The sequence below is a fragment of the Macrotis lagotis genome, chromosome 2, assembly GCF_037893015.1.
Source record: "Macrotis lagotis isolate mMagLag1 chromosome 2, bilby.v1.9.chrom.fasta, whole genome shotgun sequence".
In the NCBI taxonomy this organism is placed as follows: Eukaryota; Metazoa; Chordata; class Mammalia; order Peramelemorphia; family Peramelidae; genus Macrotis; species Macrotis lagotis.
In genome coordinates this window covers 209,465,886-209,492,510 of record NC_133659.1, presented here as the reverse complement: position 1 = coordinate 209,492,510, position 26,625 = coordinate 209,465,886, and positions in this window count along the sequence as shown.

Sequence of the window (26,625 nt, the reverse complement as noted above, 5' to 3'; positions counted from 1 at the left end):
TATGGAAGCTTAGGAAGCTGAATGTACTCCGAGACTATCATTTCCTAAGTGTGCCAGCTACCAAGGCAGTTCTAATTCATTCTTTCCTGTTCTTTTATTCTATTTGGGAATATAATTCGGTGTACTATGGGAGCCAATATGTTAATATGTTCTGACTCTATAATTTTTTGACTTTAGATTTTATTTTCAGGGCAGCATAGAAAAATTGTCATGGCAAAGGATGAGAGTTGTGCTGTTTTGGGGGTGGGAGGAAGATCTTTCATAGAGAAGAGAATGTAAGCTCCTAGAAGTGTGAATAGTGTTTTATTTTGTTTTGATTCCTAATATCTACCAATGTTCCTTGGATTTTGTAGATAGACTTATTGAACTGAATTAAGATAAAGTGAATTAAACCTGTCAATGAATTGGACTTTGAAAATAAATGGGCTACAGTCCTTGTGCTACCATCAAATTCCTTGTGTGAACTTGGGGCAAGCCATTTGCCTTCTCTGGGTCTAAGTTATCTCATCTGACAAATGAAGAGATTAGATGAAATGACCTCAAGTTTTGTTTTTGTTCTTATCTATATAACATTCTATTATCAAACTAAATTGAAGAGTTTTCCCTTCCAAATTCAAAGTTTAAATTCTCTCCTCCTTCACATTTCTAAATAATTAGAATAGAAATAATGACACAGAAATCAAAATAAGAAAGACATATGGCACTGCATTCTGGAACCAGAAGGAATGTTTTACAATGACAAAAATGTTACTTTTGTGTCTCTCAGATAAGCATTATTTAAAATCCTAATAATGGTTAGATCTAGAAAAATGACCCCAAAAGAATTTTTAAATGCACATTTGACTCAGTTTATCTAAATGTTTTCAGGTAAACAAGTGTCTTTTTTGCCTTCTTGTATTAATCTTCTACTTCATTAATAGGTATGAAGGAGGCTGACAAGCCCTCAGTTAAGATTTTTTTTACCCACACTTACCTGTTTTGACTGAGTAGAAAACCAAATAACCAAGCAAAAAAGGTTTTACATTAATTAGTAAAGATAAAAACTCCCCAAACATAGCTTCTCATTTCTTCAATGCAGTCAGAATTCATGTTCTTTTTCTTATTGATTCCTTATTGAGTTTTTTGAGTTAAATTACAAGCACAGGATAATAAGAAGAAAACAAATTAGGGGCACGGATAATAAAAAATATGCCTGTTTAGTTCAAGGTAATCTGCTGTTTCCCAATAGACTGTCCCACCTTTAGGCACAAAGGCAGTCTCCAGGGAAGCCTGATCTCTGAGGAGGATATTCATACTCCTTTTCTTAAATTCTGGATTTTTTTGTACCTATGCTTATACACTTGGGAAAATCAAATAATACTTCATTTTGGATAATGAATAGGGTCTCTCAAAAAGGAGCAAAAATGTATGCAATGTATACTAAACCTCAGATAAAGTAACACTATAACACATATACTTAACACACAAAACACTTACAAGCACACACTAACAAATACTTTAAAAAGATACAGTCCCTAAGGGTTAGCATTTAAAACATTAAAAGTGAGGCATTCAGTAGGACTCTTGAATGAGTCTTTCACCTTCACCTAAGCTTTGTATGGTCCAAATAATTCCCTAAATTCATATTTTCTATTCAACAAGGATAGGAATTGATCTCATCACCCCACATGGTCATCTTCTCTGAGAAGAGTGAAGTTACAGAAAACTTTTATTGTTGCTCGGTTATGGCCCAGGAACTTCCAATTTCTCAAACTCACTAAGCTGCTTTTAAGGCTAGAAACATACATTTCAGTATTATTCTTGCAAGAAACAAAAGCAAAGACTTGGGGGCCAAATTTGGGTTCACCCAGGCAGCACTTTTACCTATTTCCTTGTATGAACAGAATCACCAGGGCAGCTAAATGAAAGAGACAGGAAGGCAGAGTCAAAAGCAGAAACAGACAAAGACATAAAACAAAGACAGATTGATGAATCAAACCAAGAGAGATACAAAGAGACAGGGAAGATTGAGAGAGATACTGCAACATAGAGAGAGAAAAACAGAGAGACCTAAAGGTTTTCTTGCCACACATTCCAGAAAGGGGAAAAAAAAGTTAAAGTAATCTCTCCTTTCATAGTCTTTTGAAGATATGCAGGACATCCAGACAAGATGGTGGAGAGATGACAGGCATTGTGATAAGTGCTCCTCTTTCAGCTCAAAAACAGGAGAGAAACCTCTTAACAGAAATTCGATCAACAAACCCAAAAAAGAGAAGTTAGGAGAAGGTCTGTCTCAGCGGACTATGGGTGAACCAGGAGATGAGAGCAGAAGGACAGCAGCTGGGTGGAGCTAGCCTCAACCATAGAGACTTCCATGAGTGGCGATTTGGAGATTCAACTTTAGCTACAGAGTCTTTGGTTGTGGGGAGAGGAGGTACAGGAGGGAATGTTTCAGCATAGAGTCTTAGAGCACACCTGGAAAACAACCAGCTGGGCCATACTTTCATCAGAGCCCTTTGCCCAGAACAAACAATAAACAACCCCTCTTCCACCCCCAAAGCATAACAGAGTTCACTCAACTGAAAGAGATTAACTCTCTCCCCCAGGACCCAGCCCAGTGTACAAGGTCAACTCAGAAACTGCTGCTGAGGACCTCAACAATCCAGAGAAAGAAAACTGCGCCCCCTACTGCTTGGCCCTTGGAATTACTAAAACAAGTGAACAAAGCCTCTATGTTCTTCAAAAGCAAACCTCTGAGAGCCAGCTCCCCCCCCCAACACAAGATCCTAGAAAGATGAAAAAAGGCCAGAGAGAAGTAAGGCCCATGGAGAAATACTTAGAAGAAACAGATTCTAACCCAGAGAGATCTAGCTCTGCTGAGGAGAATATGAATTGATCTCCAGCCCAGAAAGACTTCCTTGAAGAAATCAGGAAGTAGTTGAAAAATCGATTGGGAAAATTGGTAAAAGAGACTCCAGAGAAAATTAACACATGGCAAGAGAAAATTAATATCTTGCAACAAGAAAACAAATCCTTGGAAAATACAATTGGAAAAATACAAAATGAAAATAACTGTCACAGATCTTCAACTGGGAAAATGCAAAAAAGAAAATGATCCTCTCAAAACTACATTTGGGAAAATGGAAAACTCATTCAAAAATAGAATTGACCAATTGGAAAAGGAGTTGCAAAAGATAAATGAAGAAAAATCTTCTTGTCTAAAAAAAAACAATGGAATCAGCAGAAACTAATGACTTCATGAGACAACAAGATTGTGTTAAACAAAACCAAAAGGTTAAAAATTAGAGGAAAATGAAAAATACCTCAACAGCAAAACCACTGACCTCAAGAACTGATAAAAAAGATACAACTTAAAAATTATTGATCTTCCTGAAAACATGGAGGAGAATAAAAGCCTGAATTTAATATTACAGGATTTAGTGATGGAAAACTTCACTGATATCATGGAAACCAGAGGGCAAAATATTTAATGAAAGAATACATAGCATTAAAAGAGATAAGGAAGGAAACTATATCCTCCTAAAAGTTACCATAGACAATAAAGGAATTTTGATACTAAATATGTATGCACCCAATGGAACAGCATCCAGATTCATAGAGGAGAAGTTGAAAGAGCTACAGGAACACATAGACAGCAAAACTCTATTAGTGGGAGACCTCAGATTTAGATAACTCTAATCATAAAATAAACAAGAAGGAAGTTAAGGAGGTAAACAGATTGTTAGGAAACCTAGGTATGATAGACCTATGGAGGATACTCAATGGGGATAAAAAGGGATATACCTTTTTTTCATAAGTACATGGCACATACACAAAAATTGACCATGTACTAGGACATAAAATACCTAATGATCAATTGTAGAAAGGCAGAAATAGTGAATGCATATTTCTTAGATCATAATGCAATAAAAATAATGTGCAATACTGGGTGAGGGAGATATAGACTCAGAACTAACTGGAAACTAAATAACCTCATTTTAAAGAATTAGTGGATCAAGCAACAAATTATAGAAAGAATTAATAATTTCATCCTAGAGAATGACAATAATGAAACAACCAAGGCAGCTGTCAGGGGATATAATTTATCATTAAATGCTTACATGGATAAAATAGAGAAAGAAGAAATCAATGAACTATGAAACTAAAAAATAGATTAAAAAGAAATTAAAACCCCCCCAATTACATACCAAATAAGAATTTTTAAATATTTTAAATTAATTAAAGGAGAAATTAATAAAATTGAAAGATTATTATTGAACTAATAAATAAAACCAAGAGTAAGTTTTAGGGGAAAAATTCCAAAAAAATTGATGAAACTCTGGTCAATTTGATTAAAAAAAGAAAGAAGAAAACCAAATGTCTAGTATCATAAATGAAAAAGGTGAACTCACCACCAATGAGGAAGGAATTGAAGTTGTAATTTGGAATTATTTTGCCTAATTCTACGCCAATAAATTTGACTAAGTGAAATGGATGGGTATTTACAAAAATATAAGTTGCCCAGATTAAATGAAGAGAAAATTAAAAACCTAAACAACCCTAAGAAAAAAAGAAATTCAACAAGCCATTTTTGAACTCCCTAAGAAAAAAATCTCCAGGATCAGATGGATTCACAAGTGAATTCTATCAAACATTTAAGGAACAATTGGTTCCAATTCTATATTAACTCTTTGAAAAATTAGGTGAAGGCAGAACTCTGCCTAATTCTTTCTATGATGCCAAGATGGTGCTGATACCTAAACCAGGAAGAGTTAAAACAGAGAAAGAAAATTATAGACCTATCTTCCTGATGGCTATAGATGCAAAAATCTTAAATAAAATCTTAGCAAAACAACTACAAGAAGTTATCACTAGGATAATACATCATGACCAAGTAGGATTTATCCAAGGATTGCAGGGTTGATTCAATATTAGGAGAACTGTTAGTATAATGAATTATATCAATAACAAACCTATCAGAAATCATATGATCATATCAATAGATGCTGAAAAAGATTTTGACAAAATCCAACACCCATTCCTAATAAAAACACTATACAGTGTATGAATAAATGGTTTGTTCCTTAGAATATTAGGCAGTATCTATCTGAAACCATCAACAATCATTATATGCAATAGGGATAGGCTTCAGGCATTCCCAGTGAGATCAGGGGTGAAACAAGGATGTCCATTATCAACATTACTATTCAATATCATATTAGAAATGTTAGCCTCAGAAATAAGAGAAGACAAAGAAAATGAAAGAATTAGAATAGGGAAGGAGAAAAAAACTCTCACTCTTTGCAGATGACATGATGGTATACCTAGAAAATCCCAAAACGTTATCTAAAAAAACTACTGGAAACAATTAGGAACTTTAGCAAAGTAGCAGGATATAAAATAAACTTTCATAAATCCTCAACATTTCTATATGTGACTAGCAAGATACAGCAGAAAGAGCTAGAAAGAGAAATCCTATTCAAAGTAATCTCAGACAAAATAAAATCCCTAGGAATCTACCTGCCAAGGCAGACTCAAAAATGTTTTGAAAACATTTACAAAACACTTCTCACATAAATAAAATTAGATTTAAATACCTAGGCAAACATACACTGTTCATGGATAGGTCAAGCTAATATAATAAAAATGACCATTTTACCAAAACTAAGCTACTTGTTAATACCCTACCAATCAAAATTCCAAAAAAATTACTTTAATGAGTTAGAAAAAGTTGTAATTAAATTTATATGGAGAAATAAAAAATCAAAAATTTCCAGGGATTCAATGAAAAAAAGTGCAAAAGAAGGTGTCTTAGTCTTCCCAGATCTAAAATTATATTATAAAGCATCAGTCATCAAAACCATCTGATAGTGGCTAAGAAATAGTGTCGTGGATCAGTGGAATACACTAGGTGCAATAGCAGGAAATGATTATAGCAATCTTCTGTTTGATAACCCCAAAGAGTCCAGCTTTTTGGATAAAAATTGTCTTTTTGATAAAAACTGTTGGGAAATTGGAAGTTAGTATGGAAGAAACTTAGATTAGACCAACACCTCATACCCTACACAAGATAAGATCAAAATGGATACAGTATTTAGAAATAAAATACAATATTATAAGCAAACTGGAAGATCAAGGACCAGTTTCCTGTCAAATCTATAGAAAGGGAAGCAGCTTATGATCAAGGAAAAGATGGAGAACATCATTGAAACAAACTAGATAATTTTGATTACATTAAATGAAAAGTTTTGCATAGACAAAACCACTGTAGGCAAGATCAAAAGAAATGTAGCAAATTGAGAAAGAATTTTTAAAACTAGCATTTCTGACAAAGGATTCATTTCTAAAATATACAGAGAACTGATCAAATTTAACAAAAAAACCAAATCATTCCCAAATTGAAAAATGGACAAAGGATATGCAAAGGCAATTTACAGATGAGGAAATCAAAGGGATCCATAGTCATATGAAAAATTGTTCAAAATCATTACTTATTAGAGAAATGCAAATTAAATCATCTCTGAGATACCACCTCATAACTCTCAGAATGGCCAATATGACCAGAAAAGGCAATGATTACTGTTGGAAGGGATGTGGGAAGTCTGGGACACTAATACATTGTGGGTGGAGCTGAGACCTCATCCAGCCTTTCTGGAGAGCAATTTGGGATTATGCCAAAAGGGCAACAAAAATGTGCATACCTTTTGATCCAGCAATACCACTACTGGGTATATACCCTGAAGAGATTATGGAAAAGGGTAAAAACATCACTTGTACAAAAAATATTTATAGCAGGCCTGTTTGTAGTGGCAAAGAACTAGAAATTAAGTGAATGTCCTTCAATTGGGGAATGGCTTAGCAAAATGTGGCAAATGTATGTCATGCAACACTATTGTTCTATTAGAAACCAGGATGGATGGGAATTCAGGGTAACCTGGAAGAATTTTCATGAACTGATGCTGAGCAAGATGAGCAGAACCAGAAAAACACTGTATACCCTAACAGCAACATGGGAGTGATGATCAACCTTGTTGGACTTACTCATTCCATCAGTGCAATAACCAGGGACAATTTTGTCTATGTGCAATGGAGAATACCATCTGTATCCAGGGAAAGAATTATGGGCTTTGAATAAAGACTAGACCTATTACCTTTAAATTAGAAAAAAAATGTTATCTTATCATGTAATTTTACTGTCTCATACTTAATTTTTCTTCCTTAAGGATATGATTTCTCTGTCATCACATTTAACTGAGATCAGTGTATACCATGGAATCAATGTAAAGACTAACAGAATGCCTTTTGGGGTGGGGGAGAGAAGCAAGAGTGGGAGAAAAATTGTAAAACTCAAAATAAATAAAATCTTATAAAAAAAAATAAAGTCTATTGAAGGGGAGGCTTCCTATAACTTGGTTGTCAATCTTCTTTGACAAAGGCACTCATTGGTTTCAGGATATGGACCAAGTAAGAATGTTGTCATCTCAAATTATTAAGTCCTTCAGCACAGATCCAGCACATATATAGTCCGCTAGAATTGGCCTGGGGGAGCTCTGTTCAGCTTTGTCCGTGGTCCATGGGATGGCTCTTGTTATACTAGGTAAAACATTGGAACCCCCCAAAAAATGGGTCAGCCCAATTAGTGAAGTTGACAGCTTTCCTACCCAACTCCTCAGTGCAGATGGAATTCATTTGTTTTTATTAACTTCTTATGGAGTTATGTGAGTTTGACTCCAATCATAAAATTTGTTTTTGTTTTTAGTCAGTGGTCAGATTTGAGAAATAGCAAGTTCTTTTCAGCTAAACCAAAAATCATTTGGCAAGCTATAGCAAAGACTTCTAATTTCCATTAGGGGAAGAAAAAAGTCAGGAAATGATTCTAATGAAACACAAAATTGTGAAGGAATTATTTGTTTGTTAGTTTTAAATCATACCTCATTTTTGAAAATAACTCAGTTTGCAGATGACTTTTAAAGAAATATCATGACTATTCTGAGGATTGTGCCAAAACCAGGTTGTTATTTGACTGAAAAGTAAAATGAGCAAGAAGTAATAGAATGTTGAATGCTAGACCTAGAGTTAGGAAGACCTGAGTTTAAATTTTGCCTCTGATACTTGCAAACTGTGTGGCCTACACACTGAGACTCAGTTTCCTCATGTAAAATCAAGGGTGAGAACTTGATGCTCTCTACAATTCCTTTCAGTTTAAAATCTTTAATCTAAATTAAAGGATCCTGGATCATTCCATTTGTCCTTTCAATTATCTTTCCCAGTTACCAATAAAAGTTTAGATATCTTTTTGCCAATGTTGATAGAATATGGACGATAGGATGTAAAATTTGTAACCAAAAATTTGAACTGCCTCCTCTATCTAACCTCTTAATTCAAAGCCAAATTAATTATATCCACCAACTTCCCTTGTGCAGTCCTCTGTTCTATTTAAAGTTGCTCATGGATATAGAATTGGTTCAATTTGGGGTACTGTGGGAAGGAAAGGGAATGTGGAATTTTGGATAAAGTGCTAGACTTGAAGTCAAGAAGACCTGGATCCTGAAGTCAGGAAGATTTTGGATATTGCCTTTACCTTTACTAATTATATAATGTGGACAAATCATTTTACTTCACTGAGCCTAAATTTACTCATCTATAAATTAGGAGAAATGATGCTCCTCAAGGATTATTATAGGGGCGGCTGGGTGGCACAGGGAATAGAGCACTGGCCTTGGAGTCAGGTGTACCTGGGTTCAAATCCGACCTCAGACACTTCATAATTATCTAGTCGTGTGGCCTTGGGCAAGCCACTTAAGACCATTGCATTGATAAATCTAAAAAAAAGGATTATTATGGAGTTCACATAAAATAATGAATATAAAATATCAGGTAAACACTACAGCTTCACTTTAACATCAATAATTTCTTCCTCAGTAGGAAAAACAAAGCAAAAAAGCTTGATAGATTCACCTACTAGATAATTGGACCCTGCAGAGTTGTTCTGCTATTGTCTAAACTCTTTAATTCATTGCAAAAAATGAAGTCTCAAATAACAGTGCTCAGGAAACCTGAGGGTTGGCCTTATGAGGTTAATATCTCAAGTTGATATCTCCCTTAGAAGCCACATTGTCAGGAGAAGTGGGTAGCAGGTCAAGGATATTCCCTAACCCTCAAAGAAGAGAAAATAGCCTGTAAACATAAAGCAATCAGTATTATTTGCATTTATCCATGACAAAGAGAAATAATATGAACTGAACTAGAAACTCAGCCTGGTGACCTTTCTGAAAAAATGTTCCACCTATTTTGGGGGAAGTCTTTAGAGATGCATTAACTATGATTATGAAGTTGGGTTGCCAGCTCTAGAATGCTATAAGCAACAGATTCCAAATTGCTTCCAACATAGATGTGTTTAAAGTAACAGTCATATCTGAATCCCCTGGTTGCCAGGTTTGTTTTTCTCCCCTTGCTGCAAACACATGGCTTCTATTAGAACTCACTGATACTGACACACTGAAAGCTACCCTAAACAGTCATGCTCCCTGAGGAATAAAAACTTTGCATGCCCAATAAGGAAAAGATGGAGATCTGTGGGCATGAATGGGGTCTATGCCAGGAGAGGGAGGTACATGGGAGGTGGTAAATTTAGGTAAGAAGGTAAATCTGGCTCTGGTTTTAATGATCACTCTATCCACACCTGAAAATAAACTAACCACACCTGGTAAAATTCCTAAATGCTTCTGGAACCTTCTTCTGATGTCAGTACAAATATGTGACTCTCATTAATCAGAGTGAGTGTCATCTGGGTGTGTACTGAACAGAGACCAGGGAATATTTAATAATACACACTGCACACATACACACACACACACACAGAGAGAGAGAGAGAGAGAGAGAGAGAGAGAGAGAGAGAGAGAGCTGAATGATTTAGTCCTAGGCATAACTTAAGCTAAATGCTTTGTCACTTTTATTCAGGATTCTCAGGCCACTCCTGTTTGGTTGCCTTCTTACAATTAGGGCTGAATTCTAATTTGTATAATGTTTAAGCATTCATAATGGTAATATCTTTCCTGGAACCTTTATCACCAAGTTCTCATCTTCAAATACAATCCATTGTTCATGCCTCCTAAACAACAGAGATGCTCTAGACTTCTTTAATGTTTCATGGTGATAAGTGTGCTTTAGTGAAGTTTGAGAGGGGCAGGGGAAAGCCTGCTGACCTGAGATGTTTTAGAGATAACTCTTAGCTTCAAATTTTCTTCCCAAAGGAATTTCTCAGTGACGAGAGGTTGATTGGCTTTATTCCCAGTGAAGATATGCTGAACAAGATCATGACTGCTATTTCTCAAAATGTTTTCACTTTCAAAAATCTATAGTTCTAAGGAGCAAGAATGAGATATATTTTGGAGGAAATAATGGTTAAGAAAGACAGATCACAGGGCAAAGGAAGAGGGCCAAAACTAGGATGGGGAAGGAAGGCTTTGTTTTAGGTGCTGTTACTTGTGCAATAGCAGGGTTACCAGCAGAATATTATTCTCCATCACAACCTGTGCCCTTTTCTAATAATTTGACCTGTCAGTTCCTCAACTTCTTTGATTCTTATGGCTTCTTTCTCTTGTCTATCTCAGTTATGAATAAGACTGGTCAAACCCTGAACTCTCTTCTCAATCTCCAAATACATGTGTTCGAGTTGTCAGAATTATTAACTATGACTCAGGAAAAACACAAAAATTAACATCTGAAGATCAAAAACAAAGGGGAAAAACAACAGAGATGAAAATGTCAATTGGTGGGAAAGACTGGACTGAGGGAAGCCCACATAAATCATCGTAGAAAAATGATATCTTTTTTTTTGGGGGGGGGGGGGGTTGCAAGGCAATGGGATTAAGTAACTTGCCCAAAGTCACACAGTTAATTATTAAATGTCTGGGGTCAATTTGAATTCAGGACCTCTTGACTCCTGGGTTGGTACTCTATACATTGCACCACCTAGCTGCCTCAGAATAATAGCATCTTAAAGATGGAAGGCATTTAAATTAAGAGACCTGAATTCTAATCCTAATGTTGTCAGTAACCAGATTTTAGAGGGGTAAGTCATTTTCCTTCTTTGACCTTCCGTTTCTTGTCAGAAAAATCAGAGAATGGAAATAATCAATCTAATAAACATTAACTATGTACAGTCATGAAATTTTAAGTGAATGTAAAGTTGTGAGATGTTTGGGGAAAGAGGTAGAGAGAGAAAACAGGTTGGTGGATATTTTATAGAGAATTGATGTCATGAGTCATGAAATCTGGGAAACTTGGATGGGTGTTGATATGCATCACTACAGGGAATGCTTTCATTGTTGAGATCATAAATTCACTGGAACATCACAAAATCACAAAACCATAGAATTTGAATTGAAATGAACACATTAGTGCATTCAGTGTGAATTTGCCCTATAAAGTCATCCAACCTCTGCTTGGAAACTTTCAGTAAGGCAGATGTGCAAAGATCTATCAAGGGGTGATCTGCAGACATCTCTAGTAGACTTTTGAAGTCTGGTTGTTTAATTTTCAGTGTGAATATAAACGTCTCAGAAATTGGCAGTCATGTAAACATTCTTTTTTCTCTCTTTATCCTTATAACACTCCTAACACTAGGTTCTGTTCTGCTCAATGATTTCTGAGGATCCTTTAGCATTACGACTAGTGTCAGTAAGTCAATTCACAAGAGAAAGTAACTGTTTGATATGGTTCTTTTTTAGTTATAAGATTGAGAGGCATCTGAAGAGGAACAGCTTCCCATTCCTATAGTACTATTCCCTGTCTTATTTATGACATAAAATCCCAGACTCCCACCACTTTTGTTGTCCTGTATTTCATATTATCACCCAGTGCTATAATCGCATACTTGACAATTTCTTATTTATTGAACCCCGGAATCACCAAAAGCATAACTAAGAATTAATTCATGTATTTATGTGTGTGTTTCTACCTTCAGAGCCCATCCTCTCTACCTCTATGTGAGATGAATGAATGAATGAATGAATGAATGAAAAAAAGCATTTATAGACCAATTATATACAAAGCGCTGGGCTAAGCATTGTGAATACTAATTGAAAAGCATCACAATTTTAATGGGGAGGGATAACACAGGATAACAAGGAAAAGGCTAATTCTCTTTAGGGTTCAGCTACAAATTAGATATATTGATAATGCATCTCCTTGACTGTCATTTTGATAGTCATATTTCTTGAACTATTTGATAGCATGAAGAAATTCATGTCAAAAACTTTGTTTTGTGGATACTGGGGGCTAGAGATGGAGTGGATACTACTTTGGACTTTGTCTGTTCATGGACAGACTGTTAGTGGTGGTAGTGGGGATAAAGGATACATTTTATGGATTAATTCCTCCTGAATTATGGGAACCAGGTCTAACCTAATGGCAAAATGTTTTGCCTTGGAGGTTCGTGAGATGAAAGATGCTGAATTGTCTCTATTCAAGCCTAAAGAAGGTAGCAATTAAGCTGATTTGACACAACTGGCATATATTTCCTTCTATTTCTCTGTCAGTAAGCCTCCCTTGTTGCTTCAATTAAGTTGGTTTATCTGCCCCATTTGTCCCAAGTGGTTGGCAAAAAAGTGCTTACCTGAATGATGATAGGTATCAGGAGAGAAGAGGGGCTACAGATAAAGCAGACTGAAAAATGAGGCTTATAATATGGTGGGATGTTGTATGAGGACCCTAGGAGAGATATAGTCATTAAAAAGAAGGCAAAAGGGGAGTGGTTAGGTGGAGTAGTGGATAAAGCACCAGCCTTGGAGTCAGGAGTACCTGGGTTCAAATCTGGTCTCAGACACAATAATTACCTAGCTGGGTGGCCTTGGGTGAGCCACTTAATCCCACTGCCTTGCAAAAACCTAAAAAAAGAAGGTAAAAAAAGAAGTTGGTCTCTGACAACCATAAACTTCTTAATATTTGTATGAACTTTTTCCAAGTGTCTGATAGATAACTCAAGGATGAAGAGTACCATTCCTCCTTCCCTTCAGCATGACAGGGTCTGTAGCAGAACCTCAACTACCCCTTTGCCCTAGTTATAATTCCCAGCAATTATTCACAAGGAGGATGTTTTTATACCCTGAATCTCAGAAGTATGTTCAGAATATAATTGTTTTTGGTAATATGAAAATAGTGATTTACTGTCACAAATTGAAAAGGCTTTTATGGAGACCAGCTAAAATGGCAGAGAAGGAAGAAGCAGAATAGATCCCCTCTGTTTCACAACTACTCCAGCAAAGATCTAGAAAAAAACATCATACCAAGTAGTGATCAAGAAATTAAGAGATAAACTAAAGTAAATCACTTTTCTAACCAAGATTGACAAAGGGAAACAGCCAAGAGTGTATAGGCATTGGGGAGAAGGATCTAGACAGGAAGGTACCATATAGAGCCTTCAAGAATGGAAAAGACTGAACTAGGACTCTGTGTCTATGTACAGGATTAAAAAAGTGGTTCTAGATAAGTTCAGACCACATGAATTTGTGTATTGAACAAAGAGCAAGAAAAGAAATGAGTAGTGGCTGTGAATCAGGAGTGGAGTCATGGGTTCAACCTCTAAACCTATGGTAGTGCCTTCAACTGAGTGATGAAGGTCAGCAGATGAGACCAAGGTTGCAATGGGGGGTGGGGAGAGGAAAAAGGCATACTGCAGTTCTTTTGTTATGAATTTGCAGGGTGATATTACAACAGATGATATTTCCGGTCCTTAAGAGAGAGATTATTTCATTTGATATGATCTTGTTTCCAAAAGGAATTTAAGGTCTATCATGTCTTCTCTCCTTACTTCCATCCCTTGGAATCTTGAGTTCTCATTAATATTCAACTTAATTGGTACCTCCCATAGGAATCTTTCAAGATCATCTCAATAATTAGGAGTCCCCCCTCAAGTTCTGAAAATATTTCATATTTACTTTGCTTTTTAAAATAACTTTTACTGATTTTTTTGTATTTCTATCACCTTCACCTTCCAATCTATCACTACTGTTACTCTTTCTTCAGGAATCATTCTTCATAATAAGAATAAAAAGGAAAATGAAAAAGGTTCCAAAACACTAACCAAATACAAACAACATGTACTTTGCTTTTAGTGATCTATGTACATATTGATTCTTTCCCTATTTGAATGCAAGTTTCATATGGACAAAGAATATTTCTACTCCTGTCTTTGTATCCAAGTTCCTGGCACTGGGTATTAAGTTCACAGTAAGTGCTTAATAAATGTATTTTGAATTGAACTGAACTGAATTAAACTGAATTGAATTGAGTTGAACTGAGCTCAACTGTTGAACTGAAATTAGTTAATTTGATTTAAACTCTTTTTAGAAATGCACATTTTCTCCTTGTCTTTTTCAGGAAGTCAGATTTTGTTCATAAGAGGTCCATCAATTTGAAAGAAGTAGATATATACAAGTGTTCCAAAAGTCTTAGTACAAGTTTAAGTGTAATTACTTCAAGAGGATAAATGCTACAAAGAAAAGCTGAATGGTTGTTTTGATTTGTAAATATTCATATCTTTCCTATTAAAATTGATCATAATCACTGTTTTGTGTTATACATAACTCACTCTAGTTGATTTTTAACTTTGTAAAACCTTTCATCAAATACTACATACTAGAGTTTAGCTAACCAAAGATACAATGAACTTTTCCTTCATTGCCATTTTCAATCAGAAGAGTTGAAATAGAATGTCACATTAAGAAATTATTATGCAGAACTCAGGTGAGATGAGCAGAACCAGAAAAACACTGTATACCCTAACAGCAACATGGGGGGTGATGTTCAACCTTGAAGGACTCGCTCATTCCATCAGTGCAACAATCGGGAACAATTTTGGGCTGTCTTCAAAGGAGAGTACCATCTGTATCCAGATAAAGAGCCGTAGCATTTGAACAAAATTTAAGGACTATTCCCTTTAATTTAGGAAAAAAACAGATATCTTATTGTCTGATCTTGTTATCTCTTAGACTTTTTGTCTCTTCCTTAAGGATATGATTTCTCTCTCATCACATTCAATTTGGATCAATGTACAGCATGGAAACAAAGTAAAGAATGACAGATTGCTTTCTGTGGGGAGGTAGGGTGAGGGAAGTCAGAATGTGGGGAATAATTGTAAAGCTCAAATAATATAATGAAAAAAAGGAAAAAAAGAAATTATTATGCAAAGCAGCTAGATGGTACAGTAGATAGAGCACCAGCCCTGGAGTCAGGAGTACCTGAGTTCAAATCAAGCCTCGGATACTTAATAATTACCTGTGTGGCCTTGGGCAAGCCACTTAACTCCATTACCTTGCAAAAAACCTCTAAAAATAAAGAAATTATTATTCAAAATTCACAAAATGAAGTAAGTTCAAAATAAATTTAAATAAATAAACATTCAATAATGTTTTATATCTATTTATGGCAGGGTTTTAATGTTATTAAAGCTTAACATTGCACTAAGATTTTGAGGTCATTCTATATAATAAATAATTTACCAGAGTGATATAGAAGAATCAAGTTGATAAAAGAATCTTTCTCCTTTTTAAAAAAAGGAGAAAATTCTAAACAATATATATTTAATTGAATTGAGATGCCTCAAAGAAACTATGCTGAAATGTCATAGTTCACCTTCTTAAATTAGATCCTCTGGGTAGAATTAGCCTGATATTTTCCAACAATAGCTCAAAGGAATTTCAGCAGGAACCCATGATCATATTAATAAGATGAGCTGTGAACCAAACTAAAGAATTACTTGTTGAAACACACAAACCTCAAAGAGACATGAGCTTTCTGGATCCGATTGTCAAAGCATACCAGCTGGATTTTTCCTTAAGCAGAATATGGTTTCCCTTAGTCATTTTTCTACAGATATGGCTTACTCTTTAAAAAAAAAGGGAAAAATACCTAGGTGTGAGATGATTAAAGTTTTAGATCTGGACATTTTAAAATTGGAAACATATTTGAAATAAATCATGTTGGCTGAAAGCCATGCTCTTTGGTGGATATGTTTTTGGTAAGAGTTCTTGGTTGGGTTATTTTATTTTGTGTATGCTTGCACATGTGTGTGTATGTGTGTGTGTGTGAGAGAGAGAGAGAGAGAGAGAGAGAGAGAGAGAGAGAGAGAGAGAAAGAGAGAGAGAGAGAGAGAGAGAGAGAGAGAGAGAGAGAGAGAGAGAGAGAGAGAAGAGAGGAGAGAAGAGAGGAAATCAGAAGAGAAATAGGGGAGGAGTTCTAAGAATTATTATTTTAAAGGATTCTCTTGACTGGAGAGTGAGAGTTATAGAAGCCTCTTCTGACCTGCAGATAATCAAATACATTTCACTTCAGTAATTCTCCACTGTATCTCCTACATATGCTTTGGCTTGATTCCATAGGATAAACTCACTTCTGGTTTCTTAATGATTAGTTCTCTGTTTATCTGGGACCAGATTGAGAACAATCTGTGCCTTTACAGTCACTCAGAAAAATGCAAGACTTCAAATTAATTATCAGCAGCCCTCAGACAGCAACTTCATTTCCCAACTTGTCTTGACAAGTTCCTAACTCTCCACTCATGGTGGAGACAGAGTTCCTCCTCCAGACTTGACACCCACCTTCTTTATTAAGAACTAATTTCATGGGCGGCTAGGTGGTGCAGTGAATAGAGCACCAGCCCTGGAGTCAGGAGTACCTAAGTTCAAATCTGCCCTCAGACACTTAATAATTACCTAGCTGTGTGGCCTTAGGCAAGCCACTTAACCACACTGCTTTGAAAAAAAGAAAGAAAGAAAGAAAGAAAGAGAGAGAGAGAGAGAGAGAGAGAGAGAGAGAGAGAAAGAAAGAAAGAAAGAAAGAAAGAAAGAAAGAACTAATTTCATGATGTCTCATCACTATAATGTATTGCAAGAGGAGAGAACTCATAGAGTACAGGCCCTAGAGTCAGGAGGACCTGAGTTCAAATTAGGTCTCAGACCTTAATAATTACCTAGCTCTGTGACCTTGGGCAAGTTACTTAACCCAACTGTCTTGCAAAAAACAATAAACAAACAAATAAATAAATAATAAAGGTAGAGAATTCAATGAGTTTCAGATGCAACTAGAACTGAGTCAGAAAAATAGCTAAAAATTCAGTTTGGAAGTAATTTCTATATATTTTCCTCACATTTTTTACCTTAAACTAACTGACTGTTAATTCCAGAATGCTAAAATCTTAAATTTAGAAGATACCTCAAAGACCATAGTGTCTAATTTATGCCCAACAGAGAATTCTCTCTACAACACACTGACCAAGTATCCATTAAACATTTTTTGAAGAACTCCAATTGAAAACTTCCAGGGCAGAGTCAAGATGGTGACACAAAATTAGTATACTCCCAGAGCTTTTGCAGACACAACTTTAAATGAAGCCTCTAAAAAGACTTTAAAGAAACAGATCCTAACAAAAAAAAAGAGCAAAGTAAGTTCTCAATTCAAAATACTGTGGAGGATCTTCAGTAAAAGTCTGTCTCTTCCCAGGTAAAAGGGAAATAAGGGCCAGAATAGGCAGGAGAGTTGGAAAAGCCAGCAGGAGGCTATGAGCCACAGTACAACTCAGATCCTAGCTCAGCAGATCAGTTCCATAGCAGGCCATCAGGGAGAGTCCCAACCTCAAAGTCTGAGTCCTAGAAACATTAGCACAACTGACTAGATTGGCATAAGCAAAGCCTAGGTACAAAGGAAGAAACAACCTCTGCATAGGCAATGAATAGGCAGCATAACAATACCTTGGGAAGTGATAAGCCAGGGACTAGTTCCCAACCCTACATGAAGAAGTTTGAGATGATACTCCCCTTACCCCAGGAGAAGAACTGAAGAATCAAAATGGGAAAAAAATAAAAATGAATGCTAACCAAAGAAAGCTATTATTCAGATAGGGACAATAAAAATGCCATCTCAGAAAAAGAAATCATTGACAAATTGCCTACATATGAAGCCTCAAAGTAGTTTATGAATCGACCTCAAATCCAAAACCTCAATGAAGATCTCACAAAAGGATTTTAGATACCAAAGAAAAGAGGAAGAAGAAAAATGGAAAAAGAAATGAGAGTAATGACGGAGAATTTTGAAAAATTGACTGAAGAAATAAATTCATTTAAAAGTATAAATGACCTACTGGAAAAGGAATATAATTCATCAAAGAGTAAAATTAATCAGTAGGAAATGAAATGCAACTCATAAAAATTAACGAAATGGAAAAGGAAACACAAAAGCTAACTGAACAAAATAAAACCCTAAAAATTAGAATTGGACAAATGAAAACTAATGACTCTAAAAGACATCAAAATTTCATAAACACAACCAAAAGACTGAAAAACAGAAGAAATGTAAAGTAGGTTTTAGGAAGAACAAACCATGGAAAATAGATCCAGAAGAGATAATTTATGAATTATTGGTCTATCTAAAAGTCTCAATTAAAAAGAAGAGCCTGGGAAATATCCGTCAGGAAATTATGAAAAATTGCCGTAATATCCTATAACAAGAAAACAAAATAGTACTTGAAAGAATCTACAGATCACCTCCAGAACGAGAAGGCCCAAAAAAAAGAAACTCCAAGGAATATGGTAGATAAATCCCAGAATACTCAGCTAAAGGATACAATACTGCAAGCAGCAAAAAAAGAAGCAATTTAAATAAAATCACAATCAAAATTACACTTGACTTATAAACTTCAATATTAAAGGATTGGGTGTCTTGGAACATGATATTCCAAAGCACAAAGGACCTTGGATTTCAACCAAGAATTAATTACCCTGCAAAATTCAGTATATTCTTTGAGGGGAAAAGATAGACTTTCAAAGAAATAGAGGACTTCTAATTTTTTCTGATAAAAAGACCAGAACTGATTAGTGAATTTGATGCTCAATATAACACTCAGGGAAGTAAAGGTAAACCAAAAGGAAAAAATACTAGTCAAGAATATTAAAATGTATATATATATATATATGTGTGTATATATATATATATATATATATATATATATATATATATATATATATATATATATCCATCCCTACAAGTGAAGATAACACTTTTAACTCTTGAAAATTGCATTTCTCTTAGCATAGTTAAAAGATACATGTTTAGAAAGAGGGTATGGGTATCAGATGATGACAAAAGTCTTCAGCCTTTAGCCAACACCTTAGCTAATGAGGGCTGAATATAGTTAGAGGGATTAAACTTAGAGGATATAGGTATAAATGAGTCATGAATCAAAGTTGATTATGAAGGTTGTATTTCTCTTAGAACAGAGGGAGGGAGAGTACTTATAGGGTCTACATAAATAAATTATGAACTGATTTATTTTACTTTATTTAATATACTCTATTTAACAAGGGTGTAGTACAATAGGAACAGAAGGAGAGAGTGTACTTAGAAGGGCAGGACATAAGTAGATCTTGAAGTGATATTGCTTTATTCCATACATTAGTTAGCAAGGGTTGTAGTGCTACAGTTGTAGTACTATAGGACAGATAGAGAGAGTGTACCTAGGAGGGACTGGACATGAATAAATAAAGCAATTTTTTTAAATAAGATTCTTTAATTACTTTTAAATGAAATGTATTTAGAGGGGGAGGGTCCAAATGGTTCATGAAATTAATTTGCTATATGTGATACTTTAGTTCATGAGAACTGTATATTCAGAAAGGGTTCTTGTAAAGAGGGTGTGATATAAATTGATTATAATTGATGTTGTTTATGACTCTTGAGAAATATTTCTAATGGGACAGAAGAATATAATTTGACAGATAGGTTATAGAAACAAGACAAGGTTAAAACAATAAAGACATGATAAAAAGGATAAGAGAAGGCTAGATATTAAAAGATATGTATTACCACATGAAGAAGCACAAAGAGCTTTCACAGTAGAGGAAAGAAGGGAGGTTCTGAACACTGGGTAAATCCTACTCTCAACAGATATGGCCCAAAGAGAAAATAACATATATTCCCAATTGAGTTTAAAAATCTATCCTACTCTACAGAGAAGTAAGGGAAAATGGAAAGAAAGGTGAGAAAGGAACTGATAAAAGGAAAGATGAATAAATGTAAAATTAAAGTTTAGATTAAAAAGAAAAGTTAAAGGGTAAAGGGAGCAAAACATTCATGAGAAGGGATAAGGGGAGAGTAAAGAGAAAAGTATAAATAGGGAAAGATAACATGAATGGAAATACAGAGTTAAAAATAGTAACTGTAAATGAGAATGGGATGAATTCTCCCATAAAACAGGAAATTAGCAGAATGATCACAAACAGGAATCCTAAATAAGTTGTTTACAAGAAAATCATTGGAAGCAGAGTAAAGGTAAAAGACTGAAGCAGAGTATATTATGCCACAATTGAAATGAAAAAAAAAAGCAGGGATAGCAATCCTGGACTCAGACAAAGCAAAAGAAAAATTAAATCTCATTAAAAGGAACAAAAGGGTACTATAGGCAATGAAGTAATATCATTATTAAACATATATGTACCAACTAGCATAGCATTCAGAATCTTAGTGGAGAAGCTGAATGAATTACAGGGAGACATCAACAGAAAAATTATAATAGTGGGGGAAACTCAAGCTCCCTCAGAATTAGTTAATTCTAACTATAAAATATACAGGAAAGAAGATAAATAGAAGTTTAGAAAACTTAGTCATAATAGACCTCTGGAGAAAAATGAATGGTGATAGAGAGAAATATACCATTTTATCCCCATTATATGACACCTATATCAAAACTGACCAAGGCATTTAATTTTATTAATTATTGAATTCATTTTAATTAAATGCAATAAACATTACACATAATAAAAGGACATGGAAAGATAAGCCAAAAATCAATTTGAAACTAAATAAGCTGCAAATCATAAAAATAATCAACCATTTCATCCAAGACTATGATAACACTGAGACATTAAAAAATGTATGGGATGCAGCCAAAGCAGCATTTAGGAAAAATTTTCTATTTCTAAATTGTTATATGAATAAAATAGAGAAATGGGAAATCAGTGAATTAGATATGCAAATAAAAAAAGCTGGAGAGAGAAGAAATTAAAAATGCCCAATTAAATATCAAATTAGAAATTCTGAAAATCAAAGGAAAAATTAATAAAAGTAAATGTAAAAAAAAAGCCATTGACCTAATAAATAAAACTGAGTTAGTTTTATGGGAAAAAAAATTCGCAGAGCCAAGATGGTGGCAGGATTTTCCAGAGGCCCCCAAAATATTCCCAAAATCTTAAAATTATGACTCTCACTAAATTTTGGAGAAACAGAATCCACAGAAAGACCCAGTGAGGCAATTCTCCAGTCCTGGAAGATTGTGCAGAGGTTCTGTTACATGGGGTTGAAGGAGAGCCATGATCATGTGCACTGGAAAGAAAGGACTCTAGCCTTCCAGAAATAGCCTTTGGGGGCAGCAGAAATAGTTTCTAGAATCTTCCAACCCAGGGAACACCAAACACAACTTGGAAGATCAGCAGGGAAATGTCCGTCAGAATGAGTGTAGAGCCTAGACCAGCATGGCCCTCAGTGCAGTGCTGGTCCAGGGAAACAGAAGCAGGGCTGTGGAGCCACCCAGAAAGGAGCCACCTGGCAGCTGCTACTAGAGTGCTCAACCGACAGAAGGTAAGGGGGTGTAGGCAGACTGTCAAGGGCTCTCCTCTGTCACCAGGCAGGACTCTAGTGCTTAATCCATATTCAGGCACTGGTCAAAGTCTGGGTCCCCCTGTTGCCATAGATCAGCAACCTTCCTCATAGCTCCAGTGCAGAGGGTAGTACTTGTTGTTATCCTCAGATGAAGGGGCAGAAGAAGGGTCAGAGTCTCCCCTAAGACATTGAAGGAACTGAGGTGCTTCTGGGGCTGCCCCAATAACACTCAAAAACTTGGGAAACACCTCAGAAACAGGGCAAAGGTTGGGGAAATGAGTTGGTTCCATGGAGGATCAAACTACACTCAGAAGATGACAAAGTCCAAGCTTCTCTATCCAAGTCTCCAAGAAGAAGAGGAATTGGGCTCAAGCTATGACAGAGCTCAAAAAAAATTTTGAAAATCAAGTAAGGGAGGTAGAGGAAAAATTGGGAAGAGAAATGAGAGCAATGTAGGAAAACCATGAAAACAAGTCAGCACCTTAGTCAAGGACATCCAAAACAATGGCGAAGAAAACATGTTAAGGATCAGTTTAAGTCAAATGGAAAAGGCATTCCAAGAAGTTAATGAGGAGAATACCTTAAAAAGCAGACTTGGCCAGATGGAAAAGGAGATAAGAAAGCTCTCTGAAGAAAAAAACTCCTTCAAATGTAGAATGGAGCTAAGGGAAGCTTATGACTTTGTAAGGAATCAAGAAACAATAAAGCAACATCAAAAGAATGTAAAACTAGAAGAAAATGAAAAATATCTCATTGGAAAATCAACTGATCTGGAAAATAGATCCAGAAGAGACCATTTAAAAATTATTAGGTTACATGAAAGTCATGATCAGAAAAAGAGCTTTGACAAGTAATTTCTACAGGAAAATTGCCCTGATATTCTACAAGCAGAAGGTAAAATAGAAATTGAGAGAATCCACCTATCTCTCCTGGAAAGATATCCAAAAAATAACCCCCAGGAATATTATAGCCAATTTCCCCAATTCCCAAGTCAAAGAGAAAATTTTACAAGCAGTCGTAAAGAAATAAATCAAATATCATGGAGCTAAAATCAATATTACCCAGGACTTAGCAGCATCTACACTAAGCACTAGTAGGGCTTGGAATATAATATTCTGGAAGACAAAATCTTGGAATGCAACTGAGAATCAACTACCCAGGAAAACTGATCATTTTCCAGGGGGGGAAAGATGGACATTCAATGAAATGGGGGAATTATTTTTTTAAAAATTTTCTTTATTTTATTTGCACATTACTAAAATATTCTTTCTTAAGAGTAAACATAATATCCCCTCCACGACAAAAACATAAAACCTCATGAGAAATAAAGTGAAAGAAAGAGAAAAATGCATTTCAGTCTGTGTTCTGATACCATCAGCTCTGTCTTGGGTGGATCACATTCTTTATCAGAAGTCCATCATAGAAGTTACTTCCATATTTTTTCCACAGTTGCTGTTGCTGATCATAATTCCCTCCATCCATTCCTCCCCACTACCATCTATTATATTTTCTTTTTCCTTTCACTCTGTCCCTCTTCAAAATTGTGCTGTGTGGCAGCCAAGTGGTACAGTGAATAAAACATCAGCCCTGGGGCCAATAGGCCCTAACCCTACATCCCCACCCCAGAGTCCCAGCAACCAACTGGCCCCATGGTTCTGGAGAGGCCACCCAATTCGACTACCTTGCAAAAAAGTAAATAAGAAAATGCATTATATCTGATTGTCTTCTCCTATACCAACATTCTCCCTCCCCTCTCCCTGTCCCCCTTCTCTCCCTTTTCTTCTAGATGTCTATATCCTCTTGAGTGTGTGTATGATGTTTCCTCTTCAGCCATTTCTTTTTTTTTTAGATTTTTCAAGGCAATGGGGTTAAGTGGCCCACCCAAGACCACATGGCTAGGCAATTATCAAGTGTCTGAGGTCAGACCTGAACCCGGGTACTCCCAACTCCAAGGCTGGTGCTCCATTCACTGCACCACCCAGCTGCCCCTCCTCTCAAGCCATTTCTGATGAGAATGAAGGCTCCCTAATTCCCCCTCATTTTCTCCCCTCCATACCACTGCAAAAGTTACATGAAATATATTTTACATGAGATATCTTAGCCTATTCTACCTCTCCTTTCTCTTATTCCTAATACATTTCCCTTTCATACACTGGCTCCATTTTTACAATATAGTATACCTTCGCAATTCAGTTCTTTCCTGTTCCTCATCTATAAAAACTCCTACCTGCTCTATTAAATGAGAAGGTTTGTATGAGTATTATCAGTATCATCTTTCCTTGTAGGAATACATGCAGTTAATCATCTTTAAGTATAATTTACCCTTCCTGTCCACTCTCTGTATGTTTCACCTGAGTCCTGTACTTGAAGATTAAACTTTCTGTTCATCTCTGGTCATTTCAATAGAAACATCTGAAATTCCCGTTTCATTGAAAATTCATCTTTTGGGGCATTTAGGTGTGACAGTGGATAGAGCAACAGCCCTGGAGTCAGGAGTACCTGAGTTCAAATCCAGCCTCAGATACTTAAAAATTACCCAGCTGTGTGGCCTTGGGCACATTAAACCCATTAACCCCATTGCCTTGCAAAAACCTAAGAAAAGTCCATCTTTTCCGTTGGAAGAAGATGCTCAGTTTTGCTGAATAGTTGATTCTCAGTTGCATTCCAAGCTCTTTTCCCTTCCGGAATATTATATTCCAAGCCCTACAAGCCCTTAATGAAGATGCTGCTATGTCCTGGGTAATCCTGACTGTTCTCCACAATGTTTGAATTGTTTCCTTCTGGCTGCTTGTAATATTTTCTCTTTGACTTGGGAATTCTGGAACTTGACTGTAATATTCCTGGGGGTTGCTTTTAAGAATCTCTTTCTGGGGGAGATTGGTGGATTCTCTCAATTTCTATTTTACCCTCTGCTTCGAGGATATCAGGGCAATCTTCCTGTAGAAATTTTTTAAAAATGAAGTCAAAGCTCTTTTCTTGATCATGACTTTCAGGTAGCCTAATAATTTTTAAATTATCTTTTCTAGATCTTTTTTCCCCTAGATTACATGTTTTCAATGAGATATTTCACATTTTCTTCTAGTTTTTCATTCTTTTGATGTTGAATTACTGTGTCTTGATTTCTTACAAAGCCATCAGCTTCCTTTAGCTCCATTCTACAACTGAAGGTTTTGTTTTCCTTTGAGAGCTTTCTTCTCTCCTTTTCCATCTGTCCAATTCTGCTTTTTAAAGCATTCTTCTCATCAATAAGTTTTGAACTATTTTATCCATTTGACCTAAACTGTTTTTTTATTTTCAAAACTGTCATGTTTATTTGTGCTTCCTTCTGAATTTCCTTCTCTTCTTTTCTCTTCTACACATGTAAAAAATATTTCAGTAACCCTCTATTTTTGCTTACTTCCTTGTCCTCTCTACCTGGCTTCCTCTCTTAATTATCAAGAGAAACCAACCTTGAAACAAATAAATATAATCAAGGAAAATGAATCTACACAATGACCATACCCAAAATGTGTCTTTCTCTTTGCAACCTGAGTCCATCATCTCTCTGTCAGGAGGCAGTTAGTTCATCACATTTTCTCTGAAGACATGGTTGTTTACTGCATTAATTAGAATTTCTAAGTTTGTCAGAGTGGTTTTTTCTTTACAATATTGTCATATAAATTATTCTTTTGGTACTGGTCATTTCATTCTGCATCAATTCATACAACCTAGGATTTTCTAAAATCACCTCTTTTGGGAAACCTAGGTGGCACAGTGGAGAGGGCACTGGTCCTGGAGTCAAGAGGACCTGCATTCAAATTCAACCTTAGACACTTACTGTTGCTAAGCAAGTCATTTATTAACCCTGATTACTTCCCCTCCTTCCCCCCCAAAAAATCATTTCTTTTGTGTTTTCTCACAGTGCAATAATTTTCCTTTACATTCATTATTGCAATTTTTTAGCTATTCCCCAGCTGTCTGAGAGGCATCTAGAGTTCTTTAGATTCTCTTTTATTCCCTCTCTTTCCTTTTTTTTTGTTTTCCTTCTCTTCCCCCCGCCCCTTTAAACCCTCAGAATAAAACCAATCTACTCCCAGGTCTTCTGATTTTCTCATTTAACTTTCCTGATACCCTTCAAAGATATTAGAATTCTTTTTTTGGGGGGGGTTAGGTTTTTTGCAAGGCAAATGGGGTTAAGTGGCTTGCCCAAGGCCACATGGCTAGGTAATTATTAAGTGTCTGAGACTGGATTTGAACCCAGGTAGTCCTGACTCCAGGGCCGGTGCTTTATCCACTATGCCACCTAGCTGCCCCAATATTAGAATTCTTTTTTTTTTCTGATTGTCTTTTATTTATTTTTTATTCTCATTTTGTACAAATTTTTTTTACATTAATAAAATGTTCTTGTTTACAAGTAAACAAAATACCCCTCCTCCCCCATGAATATAGATAGACTTGTTTGGGCGAAAAAAGTAAAGGGGAGAGAAAAAATTAAAATAAAAAAATAATAATAGTAATAATTTTAGGTATGGCCAGGTGGCTCAATGGACGAGGCACCAGCCCTGGAGCCATGAGCACCCGAGACCATATCCAGCCTCTTAAACCCAACAATCACCCAGCCGATTGACATGCAAGCCACCCGATCCCCACTGACCGGCAAAAACCAAAAAAAAAAAGAAAGAAAAAAAGACCCAAAAATAAAATAAAATAGTAATAATAGTAGGGGTGGCTGGGTGGAAGACAGAGCATTGGCCCTTGATCCAGGAGCACCTGGGTCCAAATCCAGCCCCAGACACCCAAAGATCACCCTGCTATGTGGCCCCAGGCAGGCCAACCAGCCCCACTTGCCCCGCACCCTCCCCCAAATAATAATAACAAAAAATGTGCTTGAGTCTTTGTTCCAACACCAACAACTCTGTCATGGGTGGATCTCATTCTTTATGATAAGTCCATCACAAAAGTTATTTCCATATTTTTCCACTGTTGCTATTGCTGATTGCAACTCCCTCCTTTCCT